This window comes from Loxodonta africana, chromosome 18 (assembly GCF_030014295.1).
Source record: "Loxodonta africana isolate mLoxAfr1 chromosome 18, mLoxAfr1.hap2, whole genome shotgun sequence".
In the NCBI taxonomy this organism is placed as follows: Eukaryota; Metazoa; Chordata; class Mammalia; order Proboscidea; family Elephantidae; genus Loxodonta; species Loxodonta africana.
Window position 1 is genome coordinate 58,784,772 of NC_087359.1, and position 7,631 is coordinate 58,792,402.

The 7,631-nt window shown below is 48.0% G+C and overlaps 1 pseudogene; it reads left to right on the top strand.

The window, feature by feature from the left end:
• The first annotated feature begins 532 nt into the window (after nucleotides 1–532).
• Nucleotides 533–7,396, top strand: LOC135228018 (rho GTPase-activating protein 27-like; annotated as a pseudogene).
• Nucleotides 7,397–7,631: the final 235 nt, after the last annotated feature.

Consider the following 7,631-nt stretch of genomic DNA (forward strand, 5'->3'; position numbering starts at 1 on the left):
CTCAGACTCCTGGCGGCAGGGGGCGCTGCTGGGCCGTCCGAGGGCTCCCTGCGGACTCCAGGAGGCGGGACCAGCGGGCAGCAGGAGCTGTAGGCAATGGACAGTTCTTTCCACCTTACAGACGGGGACACTGAGGCCCAGTCAGTTTTTAGGCAACTGTGCTATCGATCACCCCAACTCTTTGAGCCCAGGCCTCCCTGGCAGTACAGCTGGAGCAGTATTACCCCAACCTTCCCACCACGAGACACAAGCGAGGCTCGAATGTCATAACCAACGCCACAGAATGAACGGGGTGTTGTTAGTCCATCATGGAGTGTAAGAACCCGAGCCTTCGAGATTTTCTTGTTCGAGGCCCCCAATTTAGGGATAGGGAAACGGAGTCCCGGGCGCACAGGGTAAGTCCAGGATCTGGATTCGAACCCAGGCCTCCTCCCACCCCCTGCGGTGCTCTTCCCTGCTCCGCAGCCTTGACCTCCATGTCCTCCCCCACCCCGCCCCACCCTGCTGCCCTCAGGGAAGCGCCCAGGCGGCGATGGCGGCGGACGTCGAGGGGGACGTGTACCTGTTGGTGGAGCACCCCTTTGAGTACACCGCCAAGGATGGGCGCCGCGTCGCCACCCAGCCCAACGAGCGCTACCAGCTGCTGAGCCGCAGTACGGAGCCCTGGTGGCACCTGCGGCGCGAGCCCGGCGGGCGCCCCTTCTACCTGCGCGCGCAGTGCGTGCGTGATCTGTCGCCGCTCGGCGGCCCCGCTGCTGTCCGCCCCGCCAACGCCCCACGCGGGCCCACAGCCCAGAGCCGCTCGCCTACGACTACCGGTTCCTGAGCGCGCCGACGCCTTCGGACCCGGACGGCGCCCCCACCGAGCCACCGCGCCGCGCACGCTCCCTGTGCCGCCCAGCGCGACAAACTGTCGCCACGCCTGCCTGCCTGTACCTGGGGCCCCCTGCGCCTGTGCGGCCCGCCCAGTCCCTGGACTACCTGGCTCCTGCCGCTGCGCCCCTGCCGACCTCCTCCGGAGCGCGGGCAGCTCCAGGGCCTGCAGGTGGCGGGCACCTGGGTGTGTCCGCGGTGCCTGGCGAGCAATGGCCCAGAAAACATCAGCAAGGCCATCCAGGACGTGCGTGGGCCGCCGCGGGAGGAGCGCCCGGACCAGGTGCGTTACCAGGCGAGGAGTAGGAGTGCAAGGAGACCCGCTTAGTGTGGGGCTTGACACCCAGTGTCCCCTGGATCAGTTCGTTCACACAGGGTACCGAGGCTCACCTTCCTCAGCCCCCAAAACCAGCATGGTACAGACTCACAATGCAGATGATGCATGTCCAAAATGCCAAAACTCTGGGAGGCCAAAGGTTTTTTGTAACTCGATTGGTGGCAAAATTTGACTTGAACTGTTGCGATGTCATTGATACCCAAACCAGTTGCCGTCGAGTGGATTCCCACTAATAGCGACCCCACAGGACAGCGTAGAAAACTGCCCCATAGGGTTTCCTAGGCTGTAATCTTTACAGAAACAGACTGTCACTTCTCTCCTCGAAGAGTGCCTGGTAGCTTTGAACCGCCGACGTTTTCTGTTAGCTTTAGAGCGCTCAACCACTGAACCACCAGAGCTCCCTGCAAGCCCTGGATCATCTTTATTTATCCCACTTACGAATATTCATGTTTTGCTGCGGAAATGCTGTTGTTAGCTTCACCTGAGTCAGCTCCAACTCCCAGAGACCCCATGTACAAACAGAACTGAAAGCGGCCTAGCCCTGTCACATCTTCAGTATTGTGGGTATGCTGGAGTCCGCTGTAGTGGCCACTGTGTATTTTTAGTGCTTTCAACCTAGGGGCTCGTCTTCCAGCGCAGTGTTGGGCAACAGTCTGTTGTAATCCACAGGGCTTTCATTGGTAAAATTTTGCAAGTAGATCGCCAGGCCTTCCTTCCTAGTCTTAGTCTGGAGGCTCCACTGAAACCTGTCCACCACAGCTGAATCTACTGATATCTGAAATACCAGTGGCATAGCTTCCAGCATCACAGCAACACACAAGCCACCAGTGTATGACAGACTGAGAAATGAATGGGGTGCAGAAATGCAACTGAGTGTAATTACAGGATGCTGCCCAAGCCCAGCCAGAGCATTGCATAGCACAGGGTGGGTGTGTGTAAGACAGAGAAGAGATCGGGCCGGCTGAATTAAATAAGGGCTACATCTCAAGGCCCTGTGTGCTTGACCAGCTGTAATTAGGCTCTGAATCTAAACCTAAGTGCAGACCACCATATAACTTTTGCTGCTGGCACCAGAAAACTACTTGTGATTAACAAACTAGGTGCTTAGACAAGATAAGGGGCTACATTTCAAGGCTCTGTGTGCTTGACCAGCTATAAGCTAGGGATAATCCTTCTGAGTTGTTTTTCAAGGCCTCAAGGTTCAGAACCTGTGCAGTAAAGATCAACGAGGCCTATGAATGACCTTTCACATGAGACAAACATGAACAGGGACCCCACGCTGGGGCTCAAACCAAGATCCAGAGGCATCACACATGCACAACATCCCAGAATAAGTCCTGTTTGACATCCCGGCAGCCTTTGTGACAGACTCCATCTTAGTTCCAACAACCTCTTTGAGGAAGTCCGTCTTGAATTCTAACTGCGCCCACGTGTGATTTCCATAATCCTTCCCCTAGAAATCTCCACCCATCTAATGAATAAAGTTAATGCCTTTCTAATGCATTTATAAGCCTTAAGACATCCTTTGTCCAGTGAGAGACTGGAGGCTAGTGTAGGCAGAAACCCCCCTTGAGCATTTTACTTTCCTTATATCCCTATTAAACCTTCGTTCGTGTGGAACCTCTGAGACTCTCCTGGTCATTCTTGGTCAGAAGAAGGCAAGAACCTAGGCAGGGCTTAGTCTCGAACTGGGAAACTTTGCCCTGTAACAGAGTTGGCAACCGCGGCAGGACTGATATTTTTCCTCAGACCAGGGTGTGGGGGCAGATAAGGAGACCTACTAAACCCTGACAGACAAGCAGCTACCAGGACATCACCTGTCCTGTGTCCCTCCCTCTGGTGATTAGATCTCTGTGCCTACTCCTCTCATCTGAGTTTCCATAAGAACAAAGGATATTTCTCTCTGTCTCGACCTGTTTGTTTTTCTTGAGCCTGAGAGTCCAGACCTGACATTTACAGTGAGGAGCTTGGCCCCCAGATCTGGTAAACCTGGTAAAGCAGGCATGCTTAATAGATACACTTCCCAGATGGAGTTGAAAAGCGGCCTGCCCAGACCTGGGCAATCCGGGGAGTCTCACGAGTGGAGTGATTCACCTCGATAGAGACAGGGCTTCTGCGGTGAGGGAGTCATCCCAGGATCCATTAGACCTGGTGTAGTCTGCTATGGGGGGAGTCACCCCAAGATCTGTTAGACTTGATATACTCTGCAAAACTGATAATTGACTCTCCTCTTTATCTCACTTTCCTCTCCATTTTATTTTCCTTTTGATTAAGTGCCAGCTGGTGGGTGATTATCCTGGCCTTTTGCCCAGTTAGTGTGTTTCTACCAGTGCAGTCCCATTATTGCATTTTTGATCACACAGAGGGACTCTTGGTGACTCTAGAGTTTGGGCAGGTATAATAACAGCTGTCAATTTTGTGTGTCTAGATGTTGTCTGTCTCTGGTTCGTGCACCCTGGTTCTGGGGAGTAGATGTAAACATCTCTATCTGTTTAGACTGAGAGATTGAAACACCCCCACCTGGTACTGGGGATAAGAGGCAACTGGAGGATAGAAGTGGAGAGTCAGATATTCCTAGCAATGTGTTGGACCTCACTGAAACCATCCTCGTTTCCCCTCTCCCTTTCTGGCTTGTCTGGTCCGAGTGCTCTCTGTTTATCTGTTCATCTCATGTGTGAATTCTGTGTGTGACCGGGGCTGTATGAGAGGTTGAGACTGCAAGATTATCTCTGTTGCCTCTGTCTGTGTCTTATGTGTCATTTATATGTAATGCATAGAAATTAATTGGTGAAAAATATTCAGATTAAATTAAAACATACTTATAGAGACTCCTGAGAACCTACTGATTGGGCCTGAAAAAAAAGAGGTTCTCTCCCAGAGCTGAGAAAATTCTTGGCTGCAAGACAAGAGACAAATAAATTCCTATGGACTAAAACAAAAAGCTAGTGGTATCAACTACCCATAAAAAGAAAAAGCTAATTTCTTGGGAACAGATAATTAGAATGCAAAATCAAGAGAACATACCAGGAGATTCACCCCTAGTGTACATTTCTAAACACTAACAAGTCTTTCGTTATGATCAGTTAAGGAAAAAGAAAGCGTCAGAAATAGAAGGAGGTATAGGGTTAAAAATCTTTCAGCTAATGAGACTGGCCTGCCAAGCAAACACTAAGTGAGATAAGGAAAAAGATTTACAGACCAAATTGCCAGGCAGCCTTCCTAAACGCTGCCTTGCAGGCTAAAGGCCATCCCCCAAGAAAACGAAGAAAAGGTGGGAGACCAAGGCCACAGCAGTGGAGAAAGCCCCACACCCCTTTGGAAAGAGAACTAGTGCAGCTGGTGTAGAAAATAATAATAATAATAGTAATTTTGTCTTAAAGTAAAAGTAACAGTTCCAGAAGTGTAAAAGGGAAAGAAATTAGTTATCTTTCCCCTTTCGAAAGTTCTGTCTGACTAAAGTTTAATGGTTTAATTTATGAGATTTTGAAGAGCTTTAATGTTAACTAGCATATGCAACAAAGAATTAGGTTTCTCCATGTTCAAATCACAAAACTTTCATTGATTACTGAGTTAAAGAGTTAATCTCTTCTTTGTGTAATTTGCTTCAAACACAAAGGTTCCGTCTGTCACTGGAATAAGATTCCTGCATCTTGGCTCTGGAAGTTGTGCACCTTTTTTTCTTCCAACCATTAGATGGTAACAGAGGAATTTGCCATTTCAAGGGAGGCAGGAAGAAAGTAAATACCCTGAGAAACACCCTTAGGCCGGAATGACAGCTGAGACTAGAAGACAAATCTGAATTTGTGTCCACCATCTTTTAGCTTTAAAAAATCAATTGCATAAGTAGAATCAGAGCAGGCCCACTCTTACCACTGTTTATCCAAAAAACAACTGGGGTCTTTTTGACTCTTAATTCCCTATGAGACAACACCGGGTACAGAATTTGGCTGTATTAATAGAGGAAGGAATTCAGATCTAGGGAGGTGGTGCTGGGGCGGTTAGTAGCAGTGCTCTGGCCCCAGCTGGAATCCCAAACTCAGAACTGGGAGAGACATACTAAGAAATGCTGACTTAGTGGACTGTGTACAGGGGGGCTGAAGAAGATACAAGAAGAAGAGGCCAGAACTGGGAGGTGGGTAGGGGTAGCCAGGGTAGGAAAGGGTGGGGGAGAATAGCATGGCTGTCTACAACATACGAGGGGCTCCATGCATCAAGGAAAGCGAATGCTCTGAGGGTCCCTGGTGGCCGTGAGGGGAGTTAACCAGGGTAAGGAAAGGAAAAAGCTTCCTCTCCGTCTGGGGGTCTTCTGGCCTGGCTTGCTGGGAGGGCATTTCGGGTCCCTCTCCCACTCTGGGAGGACCCCCAGCTCTGAGGATGTATGATTCCAGTCTGTAGATTGGCCCCCCGAGGAGGAAAGTTAGAGCTGCAGCGCTGACTTCGGATCGAGTGAGCGCCTGGGAAGCTGGCTGAAGAACCCTTTTGTAGATCTGTGATATGAATGCCCCAGCTTAGGCATTAAGCTGCCAAGGTAGTTTCTTAAACAACTTTACTACCTGTGAGATGTTTTCTTTAGAAACAGTGATAAAAATAATAAAAAAAGTTAGGAGCAGGAAGATGTGTTTCATGGACCTGGATCAATGGGACCCTAATTTGGGGGCCAGATATTTGATTACTTAGCTTACCCCAAAGTTGCAAAGTGTTTTGATTTGAAGATAAGAAGGTAGAGAAAGAGGAGGCCATTCCCTTCTGAAAAAGTATTTGAAGGTTTTTCCCAGTAAAATAATTATTTTAATTAATTTAAAGAAAGCCCAGTCAAGGGAACTTCAGGTTTATCCAAGACTGGGCTTTAAGAAGTCTACCTTCCTAAATCACATTGATTCAGGGTAGGGCTACACACCCGATTACTGTAATTAACGTCAGTAAGTTGTACACCTGTAAAAAGTTGAATTGGCAGAAGTTGTGTTATGGATGTATTTACAACAATGACAAAAACAAGAAGAAGAAGAAAGAGGAGCTGCTGAGGCTGCTTCTGTACAGCCAAAAACCTCAGGGAATTTGGTTTCTTGGTTTGGAGGTTTAGGGTCATGTTTTCATGGGACGTCCTAGTTAATTGGCCTAATAGCAAATTTAGTGCTCTGTTGTTCCTCCTAGTTCACCGCATAGTGCCCGGGGCCTTAAAAGCTTGCAAGCAGCCATCCAAGGCACAACAATTGGTCTCCACTCACCTGGAGCAACAGAGGAAGAAGAGTCAGGAATAGGAGGAGGATATGGAATGTGTGGCTAATTGCCTCCATTTTCTGCCTCCTTTGCTGGGACACCAGAAGGACTGGATGTTGCCTGGCTACCATTACTGAAGAGTTTGATCAAAGATTCTGCAGAAGAATCCTGATCCAAAGGGGGAAGATGCAGAACAGCATTTCAAATTCTCAGGGACTCTAGACTTTCTGGAGCCATGGAGGCTGGATGAACCCTGAAACTATTGCCCTGAGATAAACTTTAAATGTTGAACAAAAAATGTCCCCTGAGTCATCTTAAAACCGAAGAGTAGTTCAGCATAAATAGTAAAAAAGGCCTGCCTTGAGCATTATGTTGTATAAGAACTATCTATATGGAATCAAGCTGACAACAGCAAGTTGAAAGATTAGATAGGAACCTTAGGGTGCGGTGAGGTGATGTTAATAAGGGAGGAACAACTTGGAAAAGGAGGGTGAGAATGGTTGCACAACCTGAAGAATATAATCAGTGTCACTAAATGGTACATGTAGAAAATGTTGGATTAGTTTATGCTTTGCAATGTATACTCTCAACAACAAGATAAACTTAGAAGGAAAAAAGTCTAGCTTCCTGTTAAATATAAGAGGAAGGGATTCAACGTTGATGCCAAAGATTTCAGAAGCCTGATTAAAACAAAAGACCCATCCTTATGAGACCAATCTTGAAATTGGTTCAATTTTAAAACCATGACTATGTGCCAAGCCATATGCTAGGCACTGGGAATAACACCATAAAGCCTCCCAGTCTTGGAGTTTACATCCTAGGGGTTGTGCTAGCAAATAAATAAGAAAATACATGCTTATAAGAAGGGCTATAAAGGAAACAAACAGGTCTTGGTTACAGTATTCAAGAGAAGCCTTTAACATGCTGACTTTAACATCCTTCTCCTTGTAGGCAAAGGTGGACCTCTGAAAAGTGGGGTTGTTACTTTTTCTGAATTAATGGCTGTGTTGAGTCAAGGTGGGATGGGCAAGTTTTTCCATGCCAATGTAAAGTGCTGTGCACTCGGATTCAGTCCCTCACTCTCAGACCAAACTGCCCACTCCCTAAGGCCTTCCTACAGGAAGTTTGGCATCCTCACTGGTTAGTGGTAGCCCCTACCTGATAGAGTGGTGAGTTAATAATCAACTATGGAACAAAGAGGATA